Source organism: Rhinatrema bivittatum, chromosome 1 (assembly GCF_901001135.1).
Source record: "Rhinatrema bivittatum chromosome 1, aRhiBiv1.1, whole genome shotgun sequence".
Classification (NCBI taxonomy): Eukaryota; Metazoa; Chordata; class Amphibia; order Gymnophiona; family Rhinatrematidae; genus Rhinatrema; species Rhinatrema bivittatum.
Genome location: NC_042615.1, coordinates 535,573,013 through 535,590,787, shown reverse-complemented (window position 1 = coordinate 535,590,787; position 17,775 = coordinate 535,573,013). Strand labels below are relative to the sequence as shown.

Genomic DNA, 17,775 nt, shown 5'->3' with positions numbered 1-17,775 from the left:
CTTGAGAGAGGTTATCCACATATGTTATTAAGCGCACCATGAAGAGAGCGCAATGGGCCAATTGTATGCGGTTATTACAGCCTCATAGACAGGAACCACAATCTTGTCCTATTTCTGTATTGGCTTTATCTCCACAAATCTTTCAGGTTCAAAGAAGTATACAGAAGCATTGGTCCATACTGCAGCTACAGTATATTAAGTATTTCAAGATTTACCAGTATTTGCTGTACATCATGGACATAATGTTTGGGATTTTTTAGTCATTCTGAATACATGGATGTTTCTAATACCCCTTACACTTTAAAAAGCAATGAGGTGCATGCAGTGTTTGTGCACAGTCCTTTTAGTGGAGATAAGTTCCCCTTAGATGCTTTATTGATTTTTCAGTTTCATCTCAGAGCTACTTGTGCTTCTTCAGGCATCATATACATTATGTGGTGTGAGCGTCATTTAATGTATGTTGGTAAGACTAAGAGAATATGGCAAATGTGGATGACTGAACATAGGAGCTCTATATCTCATCAAAAATGTGAGGCTCCTTTGGTTGAACATTGTCTTGAATTCCAGCATACATTTGAGAATTTCCAATTTGCAGTCTTGGAAAAACCTACGGTTAGGTTGCGCAGGATGACTTTGACCTTTTGTTGCATCAATATGAACAATGATGACTTTATAAACTTCACACAATTCACCCATTTGGTTTAAACAAAGAAACTGAGAGGCTGCATGGGGGGACAAGATGGAGGCGTAAGTTAGATCGGAGGAACGCTCTCTCTGCGTTTTTGATTTCCTGTTAAGATGCCTGCAAAGAGAAAGGGTAAAGTACGTTCCTACCCCACGGAAGCTGCTATGCCCTCAACGCAGAGACTTATTATGTCCTTCCGAACTACTCCGACCTCGGAAAAGAAGGGTGATATCCCCACTGTGGAAAACCTCGAGGGAGCGAGGGAGCCACCAGGGGAAGTAACCTTAAGCCCTCCGTACCTTCAGCCACCTCAGGTCCCGAGATTGTCAGGTTCCTCTCCTCTTCCCGTGGCGCCAATAGATGACATCAATCGATCGACTCCGGATGGTGGGGGCTCGAGAGAGGGTTTGCCTGGACAAGGAGCTGGATTACCGCAGCCAGAGGACCTGAACAGCGGGGAAGCTGGGGCTTGTTTCCTGACCTCGACGCCGGAGGGTGAACCTGGAATGCAGAATAGAGCGGTGAAAATGCCCAGGACAGAATCGGAGGAAGGATACTCTGCCCATTTGGAAGATATGGGTGAGTCCTTTCATATTCCACCAAGACCTGAGGTTGTAACACTTGAAACATTATGGGACTTAATGGTTGGCTTGGGCCAATGCCACAAGGAACAAGGGACAGAAATGAAATGTTTAAAGACTAAAATTGAAACACTGGAGGAAAAAGTGGAGAAACAAACTTCTGAGTTTAAGGAACAAATTGAGAAACTTGAATTTTCAACGTGTAAAAACTCTGACTGTACAATAAAACTTATAAAGGGCTTTAATAATACCAGCAGGAGGTTAGAATACTTAGAAAATTACAATAGGAGGTTAAATTTGTGATTGTTAAATTTCCCCAAAGTCTTAGGACAAGATCCGCTTGTAACTTTGAAAAAATATATGACAGAAATTCTAAGGTTTGAAGATCAAAAAACCCCTGCTGGTGAGTAAATTTGTATTTTTGCCTACACCATCAAATGTGAGAAATACTCAAAATCAGTCAGAGGCTCTTGTGAATTTAACTCAGTTTTTAGAAACATCTGTAGAGGAAGTCTATGAGCGAAGTACCCTGTTAGTAACTTTTTTTTAATGAATTTGATTTGAGTCAAATAATGCAGAGATATTTTAAAAATATCTCAGCTAGTTTCTTTTCTCAACAAGTCAGAATATATCCTGACTTCACCCGTGCTACTCAGGAAAGACGGCATGAATATCTAGCTTTAAAGCCTCAAGTAACATCCCTTGGTTATAACTTCTCATTAAGATATCCATGCAAATGTTTAATTAGAGCGCATGACGAATCCTTCATTTTTTTCATCCCAGAGCAATTGAAGTCATTTATAAACACCAGGAACATGACTAACCAAACCTTAGTCAAAATCTAGTCTCTGAAGGTACATAGTAATAATTAGGTCTGGATATGTAAAGCCTGTTTCTTTTTTTATATTAAGTTTCATTGTTTAAACTCCCGATAATTCAGTCCCCCTACTATTCCTTTATTACTTTTATTTTGGGGATATGAGTAAATGATTAAACTAAAGGTGTATGTTAAATATTTGGAATTTCCTGAATGACAATTGATTATTATTGTTGATTATTATTCCTGATAATTATGTATGTATTAAGATATATGCTCATGAATCTCTGATTTCTCTGTAAGTAAGAGTTATTACTTAAATGTAGATGAAAATGAATAAAAAAATTTTTTTTTTAAAAACAAAGAAATTGAGTGGGGCATTCTCTAGTGATTTTCACTTGTTTGTAGTGGTGGATTCATGTATTCTTCGCCCTTTAAAGTTCTAACATCTTGATTGCCTATTGCTCTGATATCTAGAGGACATTTTATTGGTTAGTCATCAATGAGCTTCTTCTATTGGTCAATTTTTGTAATTTTCATACTGAGCTGCATTCTGATTGGACGTGTGAGGATACTTTTGAATGCTGCTGCATTTGTATATAAAAGACATGATTTGTGTTGTCAAGCTAGGGCTGATTATATCCATGTGAGATAGAGGAGTTATTTATGTATTCTTGCCATATTTTATTGTAGATTGAGTATGTTAGTGGTTAATCTTTTCTCCCTTCTCTTTGGGATTCTTTTTGACCCTGAAGAAAACAGTTTTATGCTGTCGAAACACTGGCCATGCTGGGTGTCTCTTAAATTCATTCTTTCTAAAGAAGACAACAGCTGTTGAATAAATTTAATCATCAGGCACTGTGCAAGCTAAATAAAACTTTTTCTGCCAACATTTTTATATGCAAAGAATTGATTTAGAGGATCTGGTAAACGACATGACCTCAGTGCTTGTGTCTGATAACTGCTTGCAGTGCATTGTGGGTGAGAGGCAGTAGATAAGAAGATAAGGCCACTGCAGAAAGACTAAATTCATTCTTTGCTTCTGTGTTCACTAATGAGGATGTTGGAGAGATACTGGTTCCAGAGATGGTTTTCAAGGGTGATGATTCAGATGAACTGAACCAAATCATCGTCATCCTGGAAGAAGTAATAGGCTAGATTGACAAACTAAAGAGTAGCAAATCACCTGGACCAGATGGTATGCACCCCAGGGTTCTGAAGGAACTAAAAATGAAATTTCTGATCTATTAGTTAAAATTTGTAACCTATCATTAAAATCATGTACCTGAAGACTGTAGGATGGCCAATGTAACCCCAATATTTAAAAAGGGCTCCAGGGGTGATCTGGGAAACTATAGACCAGTGAGCCTGACTTCAGTGCTGGGAAAAATAGTGGACACTATTCTAAAGATCAAAATCACAGAGCATATAGAAAGACATGGTTTAATGGAACACAGTCAGCATGGGTTTATCCAAGGCAAGTCTTGCTTCACAAATCTACTTCAGTTTTATGAAGTGGTTAATAAACATGTGGATAAAGGTGAGCCAGTAAATGTAGTGTATTTGGATTTTCAGAAGGTGTTTGACAAAGTCCTCCATGAGAGGGTTTTAAGGAAACTAAAAAGTCATGGGATAGGAGGCGTGTCCTTTTGTGGATTACAAACTGGTTAAAAGACAGGAAACAGAGAGTAGGATTAAATGACCAATTTGCTCAGTAGAAAAGGGTAAACAGTAGAGTGCCTCAGGGATCTGTACTTGGACCAGTGCTTTTCAATATATTTATAAATGATCTGGAAAGGAATATGACGAGTGAGGTTATCAAATTTGCAGATGATACAAAATTATTCAGAGTAGTTAAATCACAAGCAGATTATGATAAATTGCAAGAGGACCTTGCGAGACTGTAAGATTGAGCCTCCAAATGGCAGATGAAATTTAATGTGGATAAGTGCAAGTTGACGCAAATAGGGAAGAATAATCCATGCTGTAGTTATATGATATTAGGTTCCATATTAGGAGCTACCACCCAGGAAAAACATCTAGGCATCATAGTCGATAATACATTGAAATTGTTGGCTCAGTGTGCTGCGGCAGTCAAAAAAAACAATCAGAATGTTAGGAAATATTAGGAAGGGAATGATGAATAAAAAGGAAAATGTCAATGCCTCTGTATCGCTCCATGGTGAAACCGCACCTTCAGTACCGAGTACAATTCTGGTCGCCACATCTCAAAAAGGATATAATTGCAATGGAGAAGGTACAGAGAAGGGTGACCAAAATAGGCTCGGCGCGTGCCGGGGGGTTTTAAAAGGGTTACGCGTGTGAGAGTAGCCACTGCTATTACTGGCATTAGAAGCATGGGATCTACTTAGTGTTTCGGTACTTGCCAGGTACTTATGACTTGGATTGGCCACTGTTGGAAACAGGATGCTGGGCTTGATGGACACTTGGTCTGACCCAGTATGGCAATTTCTTATGTTCTTATGATTACATTTATTTAGCATACACCAATATCTTATACCAATCCTTTCCTAAGTATCGTTTATTTAGACTTCTAATTTGTTGTGCATTTTTTTGATAAATATTTCCAAACCATCTTCTTATCCTTTAATCCATAATCTTAATTAATAACATAATTTGTCTTTTAAAACTTTGAAAATTAGGTATCTTGGCTTAAAATAAAATTGAATCATTAGATTGAAAGATTTGCAGAAGGAGAGCCAGAAATCAAATTAGATCCACGATGATACAACAGAAACAGGAAATAGTAAAAAGACTAATGTAAGCCCCTTCCCTGTCAGCTCATGGGCACAGGGGCACGAGGGAGGTCACAGACCATGTAACACCCCCATGACCTCCCGGGGTTCCAGCACGGGGGGAGGGGGGGGGGGAAAGACTGTCTTTTCAAGGCCCTTAGGGTTTTACTCACACTCTGAGGCTCTTCTGCTTTCCACCCTGCCACTCCACAAAATCACCAGGTAGGACCACTTGGGAGGTGGTGTTCAAGCGTAAAATATTTACTGGTGAACTGAGCAGAAATCAAAAGTCCAGAATTACAGCACTCCAAAATAATTTCCGTTTCGTTTCACAGAAACTCAGTATAGTCCAATCACCAGCTCACAGGTATAAGGACTCCTTCCTTTCTGAGTACCCCCACGCCAGTACTTACCTGGTAAAACAGTCACCAGCTGCCTCTACTCCATTCTCCCTCTCAGAAGAGCTTCCAACAGTATACACTTCTAGAACAGACTTCTCTCAGGATTATCTTGCACAAAAGCAGGGCAACTTTTTCTCCTCTCAAGACCTCCCACTGCAGGCTTCTCTTCTCAGGTTACACCCCTCCTCTCTCTCTCTCCCATGGGATAAATGAAATATTTCTCCTAACCTTTTCTCTCAAGCCTCTCTCCTCCCCAGTAAGGCACCTCTCACGATGGGCCCAAGCACCTTCTTTGGTCCAGACTGTTACTCTTCTCCAGAACTCCTCTCCTTCTCCAGGCCTTCCCTGGGGAGGGACACGGGCCCCCAACCAGCATCCTCTGTGAAGGAGAGACGGCTGCTACTCAGGCCTGTTCTACGGCTGACTCCGAACCTCTACCCCCCTCCCCATCAAAGTGTACAGCTGCTTTTACAATCTCTCCCAATGGGGAATGGTAAACTTCACTAGCACATCTCACTTCACTGGCATCACATACCAAGGGCAAGGCATAGTAAGGCCTCCGGGTCGCACTGCTGGCAAGCAGACCTGATAAGGCCACTGTTGTCATAAAGGTAAAGGGCAACACTACAAGTAAGGAGTGGGTTTTGGCATCCCCTTACACTGGAATAGCCTTGTAGCCCTTTTTCTGTCCTCGTATTCCATGTTTCTGTGTAAGGTGCTGACTTTCAAAAACAGTGAACGGGCGGGGGAGGGGGAATTAATTTCCTTGGTGAGAGGCTGCAAGTTTCCAATTTTAAACTCTAATCTCTGTCTCTCACTCCCTCTCGCTTTCTGCCAAACAGCAGCAGACTTTTTCAGCTTTATTATACACAGAAACATCTGGAGCATTCTAGTTATGCAACGGGATTAGTACACTGGCCCAGAATGCATATCAAAGTCTAACTGGTGAAAGAGAGGTCGGTGGAGGGAAAAAACAAGTGACAACACAAAGTCATCATGGAAGAAGAAGGATTTTTCCTTTCTTCTTGCACCCTCAAAAGTGTAAATTAATACAAGTCAAGTGGAAAGCTGTGGAAAGTTGTGGACAGATTTTGTACAGTTGTGCCCAGTGGTGCTTTTCTTTCTGATTTCCATGTTTTAAAATACATCGAGGAGTCAGAGCTTTGTTTTTACAGAATTATGGAGCATGCGTTAGGGCTAGAGATGTACGAAGACGTTTTCCCACAGACAGAAAATGGAAAAAACTTTTTTTTTTTTTTTTACTACATCTGGCCCTAAAGATTGTGTTTTTCAGGAGCTTGTGAAATGTTGTTTGGAGTAAGGGTCTGGCAGCGGTCACTTTCACATCAGGTTTCCTGACAGCCGGCAGAAGGCGCTGACAGGTGCAGGAGCCAGCAGCTGCGGTTCTTTCGTGGGTGTGCCTCCAGGAGCCAGTGACTGCACTTCTATCCTTCTCTCTCTCTCTCTCTGGGCACCTCTTCTTTTCTCTCCGTGCCGTAGTTGCTGGCCACCATGGTTCTCTCATAGTTAACTCTCCACGGGCAACAGCAGGTCACCTCAGCCTTCCCCCGTGCCACAGGAGACGGTTAATTCTATGATCACCTTCTTTTCCATGGTTTAGGAGATTGAGCAAAGAGATGGCAGGTGGGTAAATCGCTGTGAAGAGATGTGAGGAGTAAAATTATCAGGACAACGTTATGGGTGGGATTGATTTTGGAGAGTTTCAACGAGTGAGTGAATCCCTCGATTTCTTCGGAGAGAGCTGTGGTGGTGTGGAGAGAGAGAGAGAGAGAGTGATGAAATCAATATAAATGTATCCCCCAATTTTGCCAGGGGCTACGGTCCCAGCCCCGGGGAAACTTCTCTGAGGTCCATGGGTTGGGGGGCAGGCTCACCTGGAAGGCCAAACTGGGCGAAGGACACCTTCAAAAAAAAAAAAAAGCACGATGTGCACACCAAAGTTGTGCTCCAAAAGAAAAAAAACAGTTCACTTTGAAAATAACCAGTTCGGGAGAGGAAAAAATAAAAGTTACAGTCCACAGTTCAGTACGCCAGAAAAACGCAGGAAAAATCATTTTTAAAAACTCAAAAATTCACAGTTCACCTTCTCAATAACACTTTCCCCAAGGTCAGCTCTTCTTTTCTGTGGACCCAAACCAAAACATAGCTTCTTTCCTGCATTCTCATTTCCAAAAAATGTACAGTTACACAGCATCAGGAATGGCTCTACGGCAGATGCAGTTTCCCTGCATTGCACACAGGCACCGGTATTCCTCTGGTCCTGTAGGCCTCCAACACAGTTCCTTTTCTTTGATTCAAACCTTCAGCTTCTTCACTTCTCTCATTTTACTCAGATTCCCTTAAGAGTCTCTGAAAGCGTATGCTGTAAGTGGCCGCGGCACAGCCAATTCTTTTTTTATTAATTTATAGAAGGGGTGTTGCATTTTTCTAAGTTATTTTTTTCCAGCAAAGTTGTGTGTTCTCTAACTTTAAAAAGGCACTTCGACCATGTGCCTGATATAACAGGAAGTTAGCTAACATCAAATCCACAAAAAAAACTGAAAATTTGCTGTTAGAACACAGATAAATAACAAAACAAAAAAAAAGATATATCAATATAGGACAGAGAGGACTGTCTATCCTATTGCATTCTAAATGCAATTAAAACAGATCAATTAATCCCAAATATCTCAGAGTGTGGCCCACTTTGGTTTCAGGTCCCCATGTGGGAACCCCCTTGCAACTAGAGTATAGGCGAGGACTTTTTCCAACAGCCATTAAGACACTGGAATGCATAAAATGCTGTCTTGGCAATACCAAGCATTGCTGACGAAGCCGCTGAAATACAACAGCAGCTGCACAACTCCAAAAGGCTTCATCCGGTCCAGCATTTACATGGTCAAATTGTCTTGAGTAGTCAACAAGGAGAGGCAGAGCCTTTGCATTCTTGGTGAGTTCAATCTAATCTACCTCTGAAGCCAGCTTGTAGAATCCAGACCCGATGTCAACCAACACAATTCCCCGTAGGACCTGCTGTATTAAATAGTACTGGTTATACTGGTGCATTAGGCTGCCCATGCCCACCATAGTCGGTCACTGCAACTCTACATCAGGAAGGAAAAGCGGGGGAAAAAGCACCGCAATGAATGATCAAAGACATATGCTTAGGAGGCAGGTGACAGATGAGGGAGTGGAATTTATTGGCAACATACCAGAAAAATAACCCAGACAAAAGTCACATGAGTCAGATAGGAGCAAGAAGCTGGAAATGTCAGTACCATAGTATACTTAGCCCTTTCTCACTGGGTGTCAATAAAGAAAGAAAGGTGACAGTCTCGAAATCTTACAACTTGCCAGCTAAATTCAGGCTTAGGGCTTGATTCAACAGAGATTTTTTTTTTCCATAGGCACATAAGAAATTGCCATGCTGGGTCAGACCAAGGGTCCATCAAGCCCAGCATCCTGTTTCCAACAGAGGCCAAACCAGGCCACAAGAACCTGGCAATTACCCAAACACTAGGAAGATCCCATGCTACTGATGCAATTAATAGCAGTGACTATTCCCTAAGTCAACTTGATTAATAGCCATTAATGGACTTCTCCTCCAAGAACTTATCCAAACCTTTTTTGAACCCAGCTACACTAACTGCACTAACCACTTCCTCTGGCAACAAATTCCAGAGCTTTATTGTGTGTTGAGTGAAAAAGAATTTTCTCCGATTGTCTTAAATGTGCTACTTGCTAACTTCATGGAATGCCCCCTAGTCCTATTATTCGAAAGTGTAAATAACCGATTCACAGAGTGGTGAAGGGTTTTGGGGTCTACTCACTAAAATGCAATTAATCTTTTCTTGTGTGACAGACCTGAAATTTGCATGATAAAATTTATTGCTCATTCACTAAGTAGTTCTGTGTAAAAAGTAACATTTGTATTGGGTTATTTTCTGTGTGTTTTACACACGAGTATTGGCATTTTATAAAACTGTCTGCCCGATGTGCGGGAGAACTTACGCACATGCGTGTTGTTCGCGGGTAAGCATACCCGGACTGAGCAAAGGTGGCCCTAAGGGCGGAGTTGGGGGCGGGATTTGGACTCAGGCACATACGTCGTAAAATTCGATTGGAGGTAGGTGAAGTTTCAGGAAAATTCTGTGTGCACCAAACAGCAGGCGTAACTTGTGTGGAGCAGATTTGGTGGGATAATTTTCAAAGTGGGCTCCTGTGCATAAATCTGCTTTGAGCACTTGTATAACTCACATACGTATTTGCAAAAAAGATTGTATTTGCATATATCAAAATGTATGTATCGCTTACACCAAGGTCCTAAGCGATGTACATAGTCACATACACAATAATCACAGAAATTCAATCTGAAACAAAATACACAAGATGTTTGAAAATTACCCTTCAGATACAAAGCAGAAAGGAGAATGCAAACATGCCAGCGGGGAAATAACACCTGATTTCATCAAGACACAAAGAAACTGTCACAGCCACAACCCTGTGCCCGGGCAGTTCTGATGTCCTATGCACACAGGGCAGAATTTAAGTATTTGCTTTTTTATGCTGTCCAGTCTTTAGAGGCCGCCCCTAAAGATTCTGGTTTTTACTACCATTTGTAAAGTTAGTTTGCTTTCAGGCCACGGTAACGAGTTCACTCTGTTTCGAGCTGGAAATCAGTAGACTTCACGTGAGTTTGCACGCAGCTGCTGCTTAGCGTTAGCATCCAGTTGGAAACATCTCTGGTGGTGAGGAGCGACTGCATCTCGCCGTTTCTGTACAGCATATCTAACTACTGTCTTCAGACCAACCTACACACCACCACTCGCCAGCCAGAAAGAGCCGAAATGGCGCTCATGCGACCACTGACGCCGGTTCGTTTCTACCTTCCTATCTCTCTCTCTCCGAGACACCCTTACATGTACTTACAGCATTTGTCCCCATCACCCCTATATATTTCCAAGAAAATCTGTGAACTACGTATGAATTTAAGCATCTAGAGACAAAGGACATTTAAATGTGATGTTCTCTGAAATACAGTATCAGTATGCAGTCTGGACAATAATTAATTGCTGACCGAGAAGGGATATTACCTTTCCGCAGAAGCTGCTCCGCCTGCCCATCTTGAATAAACAGCAATCCGGGCAGCAACCTTTTGTCATTTCAAGCCTTTAGCCCGGGGGCAGGCAGTCAAGTTCACACCAGTGATAGGGGATGCCCTGTTAGCGCTCATGTGGGAGTTAAGTATGTGTTAACCACCGATCTCAACATCTGTTAGTACTAGTACCCAGACCCCCAAACAGGCCGATTCAGAAAAACGCGCGGGAGAGCTGGCGAGCGCACAGGCCACTCTCCTGGGCGCGCGATTCAGGAGGGTGGCCTATGCACTTTAGGGCCCACGGTAAAAGGAGGTGCTAGGGACACTAGCGCGTCCCTAGCACCTCCTTTTTGACAGGAGCGGCGGCTGTCAGCGGGTTTGACAGCAGACGCTAAATTTTGCCGGCGTCAGTTTTCAAATCTGCTGACAGCCACGGATTTGGAAAACAGACGCCGGCAAAATTGAGCGTCCGTCTTCCGATCCGCGGGCAGATTTTAATTTTTTTTTTTTTTAATTTTAAAATTTAACTTTTTTTTTTTTCTTTTACTTTTGGGGCCTCTGACTTAATATCGCCATGATATTAAGTCGGAGGGTGTACAGAAAAGCAGTAAAAACTGCTTTTCTGTACACTTCCCTGGCGCCGGCAGAAATTAACGCCTACCTTTGGGCAGGCGTTAATTTCTGAAAGTAAAATGTGCGGCTTGGCTGCACATTTCCCTTTCTGAATCGCGCGGTAATACCTAATAGGGCCATCAACATGCATTTGCATGTTGCGGGCGCTATTAGTTTCGGGGGGTTGGACGCGCGTTTTTGACGCGCTATTACCCCTTACTGAATAAGGGGTAAAGCTAGCGCGTCAAAAACGCACGTCAACCGGAGCGCAGTATACTGTATCGGCCTGATAGTGAGTACAGACTGCCTCAGGGTGGAGAATTACTAATCCTTCCTGTGAGGGATGAAGTAATAATGAGGAGGAGCAAAGAGCAACCAGATTCACAGAGGAAGTGATTTCTTACTGACTCCTCCACTCATGGACCTGCTTCTTTACCCCCAGTGGTAGAGTCCTCCCTTTAGTAACAAGTTCACACCCTGACTGCCACCAGTTTGCAGAAGCAGCATGGAGGGAAACAGCAAGTGTAACCCACTCTTCGGTTGTTGTCCAGAATATAAGGGCAACTACTGTCCCAGGGACAACCTTAACCTCCCGGACCTCTGATTCTTCCTGCCACGTACACACGGAACGCTGACCACTGGGAGGCTGGGGTTCTACTGGTGGGGGAGGAGGAGGACAAGCTTCCAGGGTTCTAGGTGCACCAATGGTGGGGACCACTACACAATCTCTCCACTCGATCTTTCTCACACTGGTACTCACTCCCGCAGATCTCAGTTCTCTAACTGAGAAAGGGCAGGCGGGAAGCTTGGAGCGGCATTCCAATAAAATGTTTGCTATAACGCACAAGAACTTGATCCAACATTAAAAAATAAATAAAAAAATAAAAAAATCGCAAAACTACAAAATAAAAATCTCTTGGTACAGATGGAATGAAACTCAACGTGCCTTAGTTCCTTTCTCTCTCTCCAACTCTGAGTCAATGTCCATTCCTGGTGACAGGAATGTAGGAAAAATCTCTCCTCCAACAGTGGGTAGGAAGGTGGTGGTAAAAAAAAAAAAACCAAAAAAAAAAAAAACCCCCTCCTGCCCAAGGATAAAGAAAACTTCTCCAAAAACACAAGTTCTTACTTCAGGTGACTACAGTCCCTACTTTAACTGGATGCAGGGCAAAGTAACTCCCTGTCCCCATCCCAGGCTCCTCAGGCAGGGGTGTCTGCCTTCCTGAGCTAGGGGCGGGTCAAAAACAAAACCCACACTCTCAAAAGACAAAAACTCTACTTGCCCAAGGTAGCATACTCCAGGTCCATGAGGGCTCAAGCAAGGCTACTGTCCTTGGTTTTTTTCCCAGTTCTGCAGGCTGTGGAGCTTACTGGGCTCCACCAGAAAAAAAAAAACAACCCACTCCTGCTCCAAAACCAAAACTACAACCAATCACACATTGCACAACCCAGGTTACATTAGGGGAGCCTGAGCAATCCCAGCACCCGACGCGGGGAAAATCCTACAAATGCCAAAACCTTCTCTCTAAAGATGGAAAAGGCAAAAATTAGAGGAAGGGAACAAACGTCCCCTTAAATAAGCACCAAATTCCCCTGCTTGTGAAAAGTCGAAGACCCACTGCGCTAAGCAAATGAATTCTTACCCACACTGAAAACAGTGAGAGGATGACAACGGAAGTCTGGAGCCACCATGCGCTTCCAAGGCAGATGGCACTATCTGTAGCGGGGGGTCCTGGGCGTTTTACCTTTTATGTCCCAACTCTTTATCGGCCCTGAAGTTCCTGGATGGAACCCGTGCATGAGGAGGGGGCAAACGTTTTCACACTATCCAGGCGTCCTCAACCTGCTTTTTCCTGTACCTTTTCTTTCCAAAATAAACTGCAGGCTCAGGAATAAATTAAAGGTGAAAGTTACTTCACTATTATCCTCTGCACAGTGCTATATCCACATACAAGAGAAGGAAATTGCTGAGGGACTATGACTTCTACAGAATCCAGTTTTTTTTTGTTTTGGCGGGTGGGGGTCTAGCAGTTTCCTCCTGTTGTCTTGGGGGGGTTCCAGCTCAATTGGGAACTGCCTCTACCGTCCTGGGCTACAGCAGCATAAGCCGTCGTTCATAACTAAACAGAGGATGTTCCCCTGTTTTCATAGCCTCCAAACTAGCCCATCTATTGCAGAGGTAGTCCTTGGTCAGGGGGGCCACAGATCGAGTCTCCCTCTACAATCAACTCTTGGCTCTCCCACAATCGATTAAAACTGAATCCAGCAAAAACTGAGCTCGTATACTTAACTTCCATCTCTGATTCTTCATTAGGTCCACCATCACATCTTACAATTAATAATGTTACTATCCCCATAACACGCTCTGCTATAAGCCTAGGTGTAAACATTAATTCCGATCTTTCTCTAAAACAACACATATCCTCACTTACAAAAAAATCGTTTTTCAAACTACGTCTGTTAAAACATCTTCGTCCTCTACTATTTTACCGAGATTACAGAACCATTCTTCAATCCTTAATCTTCTCTGGCTTAGACTATTGTAATGCTCTCTTCCTAGGATTGTCAGACTCTTCACTATACCCCCTTCAACTGATCCAAAACTCTGCAGCCCGGATACTAACCAGAACATCTTTACGTCATCATATCACCCCTATTTTACAATCATTACACTGGTTACCCATAAAGTTCAGAATAAAATACAAAATTCTCTCTATTATCCATAGTTTAATTCATAACCATAATCATACTTCTACCTGGCTTTGTTCAATACTGCGCATATACAAACCGACGCGACACTTAAGATCACTTAACCAAAATTTACTAGATATCCCTTCTCCTAAACAAGCCAGATTAGACCTCACTAGAAAAAGAGCCTTTTCAATAGCCGGTCCAACACTTTGGAACACTTTACCAAACCATCTTCGCTCGATATCCAACCCTGCACATTTCAAAAAATCTCTCAAAACATATCTTTTTCAACTTGCATTCAACACGTCTTCTAATTAAACTTAATCATCAATACCGAAATTACCCTCTTAAACATAGTTACACCCATTACAATCCCATTTATACTACACATAACTACAATATACCTGCTCATTCACACGTTTCCAACTATCATACCCTTCTCCCTTCTTCCCTTTATCTCATATAATTTTTACGCTCTATTTCTCCCACTTCCCCTTCCTCCTCCCGTTCCCCTTCCCCCCCTTTTTCCCCTTTTCCCCCAAAACAATAAGCCCATGGTTCCAAACTTTTTATATTTTTAATAACCTTATATACTAGCATTCTGTCTAGTTATTACCAATTTTTATGTAAAGTTTAAAAATTCCATTTTATTTTGATTATTTTATTTTTGGTTTTAAATCTGTGAACCGTTTTTGATAAAATTTCTTTTTTAAAAAATGGTATATAAATACTTTTTAAATAAAAAAAATAAAAATAAAACCTGGTATTTGTGTGCATCCTAGGCCTGACCATATGATGTCACCGCTGTACAGTGAATGGGACTCTCCCCTGCCCCCCCCCCCCCCCCCCCCAGGCTGCGAGCACGCCTCTGTAGCACCTCTAGCCCCAGCCAGCCCAGAAAACAGAAAGCAAGCCCCGGGAATCAAGCCAATCTTCTGACCCACAAAATCCATTTCTGAAATCCTTCGGCATGCAAAATGCTTCATATGTGCAGTGACACACAATCAGGGGGCCCTCCAGAATACTTAGGTTGGAGGCAAAGGCACTTGACGCTTGCCCACCCTGAAATTCACTGTGCTCCCTCAATGCCTCCCCCCATACAAACATTTCTGGCACTGCCACTGCACACAATATATATAGAATATGACATCTTATAAGACGATGAGTTGGGGGAAGAAACTGGGGAATATCTTAAACTCCTACTGAAATGCAGAGCAAAAGAACTTTTGGGAGCATGAAAATGGAAAATTAGCAGATATCTTGGTCAAATAAAAGTGGAGCTGGTAACGCTGAGGTGAGTTCAAGCTTCCTAGAACAGAAGGCTCTTTCCTCAATAGAAGAATACAAAAGAGATTCCTCAGCACTGGAGACTCTGTGGAGATTTACAGTTAGAGTGGTTTAATGCTCAGATCCAGGCAGAATACCCCAGGGAAATCAGCATAGCTCTTAAAACCAGGCCCAATCCACAGTAACATACTCAAGGGGATTTAGGCTTCCTTAAGGAGTGGCTGCTATCACATCAAATAGGCAAGGATGATTTTTAGTTTGTGGTTCATTGCAGCTTCCTACTTTTACAAGTATTTAGCCAAGGGCAATTTACATCTGATCTTCTTGCTAATACAGTATATCTGAGAAGAAATGAGATATTAGAAAAATGGATTTAAATTAAAAGAAAAAAGTAGCAGATGAAAACATAAAGTGAAGAAAGTAGAGACTCCTTAGCATTTGTAATATAATCATCCTATTTCTTCTTCAGCCACACAATATTTACTGTAAAGACATATTCAGGTAATCAGACTGGTTAAAACAATGCTGGGTTTTCCTATGGTACATGTTAACTATTGCCCAATTTCGTTCATATTGGATCAGAATTTCAGGATGCCCCATTTCAACATTTCTCTATAATAAGGTAAAGTTTCAAAAATATATTCAGCAGTAAGCAGGAAAAACCACACCCAACAAATCTTATTTTATTTTATTTATGGAAAGGAAAACCACTTCTAATTTTACAGAAAACCTAAAAAAAAAACATAGAATGATGCTCACTTGAACTGTTCAGTGACTAACACAATGTCATTCTATACGGGAGACCAAGTTCTGGATGGGGTTGGACTTTCCTGTTCTAGATATAGCTCAGATGAGCTCAGACTTGGAGAGGAAGAACACAGAGGGGAGACGGGACTAGGTTGCAGATTGTATCAATCTTTTGCAAATCCTGGTAGCCAGAACAGAGCAGTGCTACACAGTTTGGACATGGCTTTGTCATCTGCCTGAGATCAAGAAGCTGCTGAGAAAGGGGAATGGAATGAAATGGTCTGGAAAAACAGGTCCAGGTGATGCCTGGATTCCTACACAGCATCAGGTGAAGCGTGTGTGTGTTTGCTTCCCCACGTCAATCCCTACTAGTTTAAAGATATTTATATTTTTGTATAAATATCTTACGCAATTACCAAGCTGATACATATGGATGCAAATTTCCATAGAGCACCTGACTGGCAATGTAGATGCAAACTTTCCAACTCGCCCAAAGCCAGCCGACTCTCAGACACGAGGTACCCGTGCACATTGTGCTTGGTTGTGAGCTTGTTATGCAGTTAAAAGCACAGGCGCACCGTCCGTTACATGATCTGGAACAATGGCTTAATGTGCCATATTAGCAGACTGCCTTCTGTGTGAGTACATCTTTCACAATGAAATGTATGTGGCATGGTTTCCTTGCATGCCACCCAAAAAGCCTCTCTCCTATACAGACAAAATTATGCATGTTAGGAAAGCATCCATTTAACCAGATATGTCTGATTTAGATTCTACTGTCACTCCCTTAGGTGCCTAAACCTGTGAAACTTTACCCCATACAATATAACTAGGATCCTTTGGTTTTCAGTTTAAACCAGTTTTCACCCCTAAATTCCCGGATTTTTCCAAAAGTAATAAATTGGTTTAAACCAATTTTCACCCTCATTTTAGACTGATTAAAGAGCAGCTCCAGAGCTGCAGATGCGGTGTCTCAAGGCCTCCTGCCACTGTTGGAAGCCAGTGTGGGCCAAAGCATCTGCGGCCTTCAGGTCCTGCTTCCCTCCAGCGAAAGTGCTCGCTCTCCAGCGTCGCTGATGTGGCACTGGAGAGCAAGTGCCTGCCTCCCCCAGCCCCAAGCAGCCAAAGTGCCTGTGGCTTGGTGCTATCGATACAGCATTTGAAGCGGGCCATGTCTGCCAGAAGCGCTTCCCGGCAGGCTCCCTGGCCCCGCACAAAAGCAGCAGTGCGGTGCTGCAGAGCGCGGGAGCCTCAGTAAGCTGCTGCTGAAGGAGACAGGAGAAGCCGGGAGCCACCACCAGTAAGGACGAATGCTGCGGCAATGGCCGGGGGGCGGCAAGGGAGAGGGAAAATTTGTGAAATATTCTTTTATTATTGTCCTGGCTTCTGTCCACCAAAATAAACTCTGATATTTACCCAGAGAAATAATGAGTCACATTTTTCCACTGATTTTCTCCTGTTATTTTTTTCTTGCAATAAATAATAAACCCTGATAAATTCCCAGGAAAACTAAAATAAAAAAATGAAAATGAAGGTCCTTAACTATAACCTCAAAAATTGTATTTATTTGGGTTCTTCTCTTCTGATTATATATATATATATATATATATATATATATATATATATATATATATATATATATAAAGTGTTCTAGGTGGATTACAACTAAAAACACAAGTCCATGGCAATGATACACACAGCAAAATTAAAACATAAGACAAGCCGTATGAAACATGCACACCCAGCACCGAAGCCGCTACATGGCAGACCATATTTGGGACCAGACTAGTGATCTGGAGCCAGCAGATGCTACAAAGAAAGATCATTTAAGGAATAGGCTCAAATGCCTTCACAAGCATGAGAGCTTTAATTTTCGTTCTAAAGTTTAAAAGTTCTGGTTCCTTTCTAATGGACAACGGGAGTGCATTCAGTGGCCTGGGACCAGCAACAGAAAAGACCAATTAGATGGGTCTTGCCTACGCATTTTCTTGAATGCTCGTGAAGAGCATTTGCGCTGCAGAGTGCCCTGCTCGAGTGGGCATCCTTCCCCCTCCAAAACCCAAGGCCTACAGGGAGCCAGTGAAACTCTCCACCTGGGCG

At 42.4% G+C, this 17,775-nt stretch overlaps 1 protein-coding gene across 3 annotated transcripts in view; it reads right to left on the bottom strand.

Annotated features, from left to right (window-relative positions):
- The window catches only part of PALM2-AKAP2 (PALM2-AKAP2 fusion), a 583,545-nt gene that overhangs the window by 526,858 nt on the left and 38,912 nt on the right, over positions 1–17,775 (bottom strand). The gene's annotated exons all lie outside the window — the stretch shown is intronic.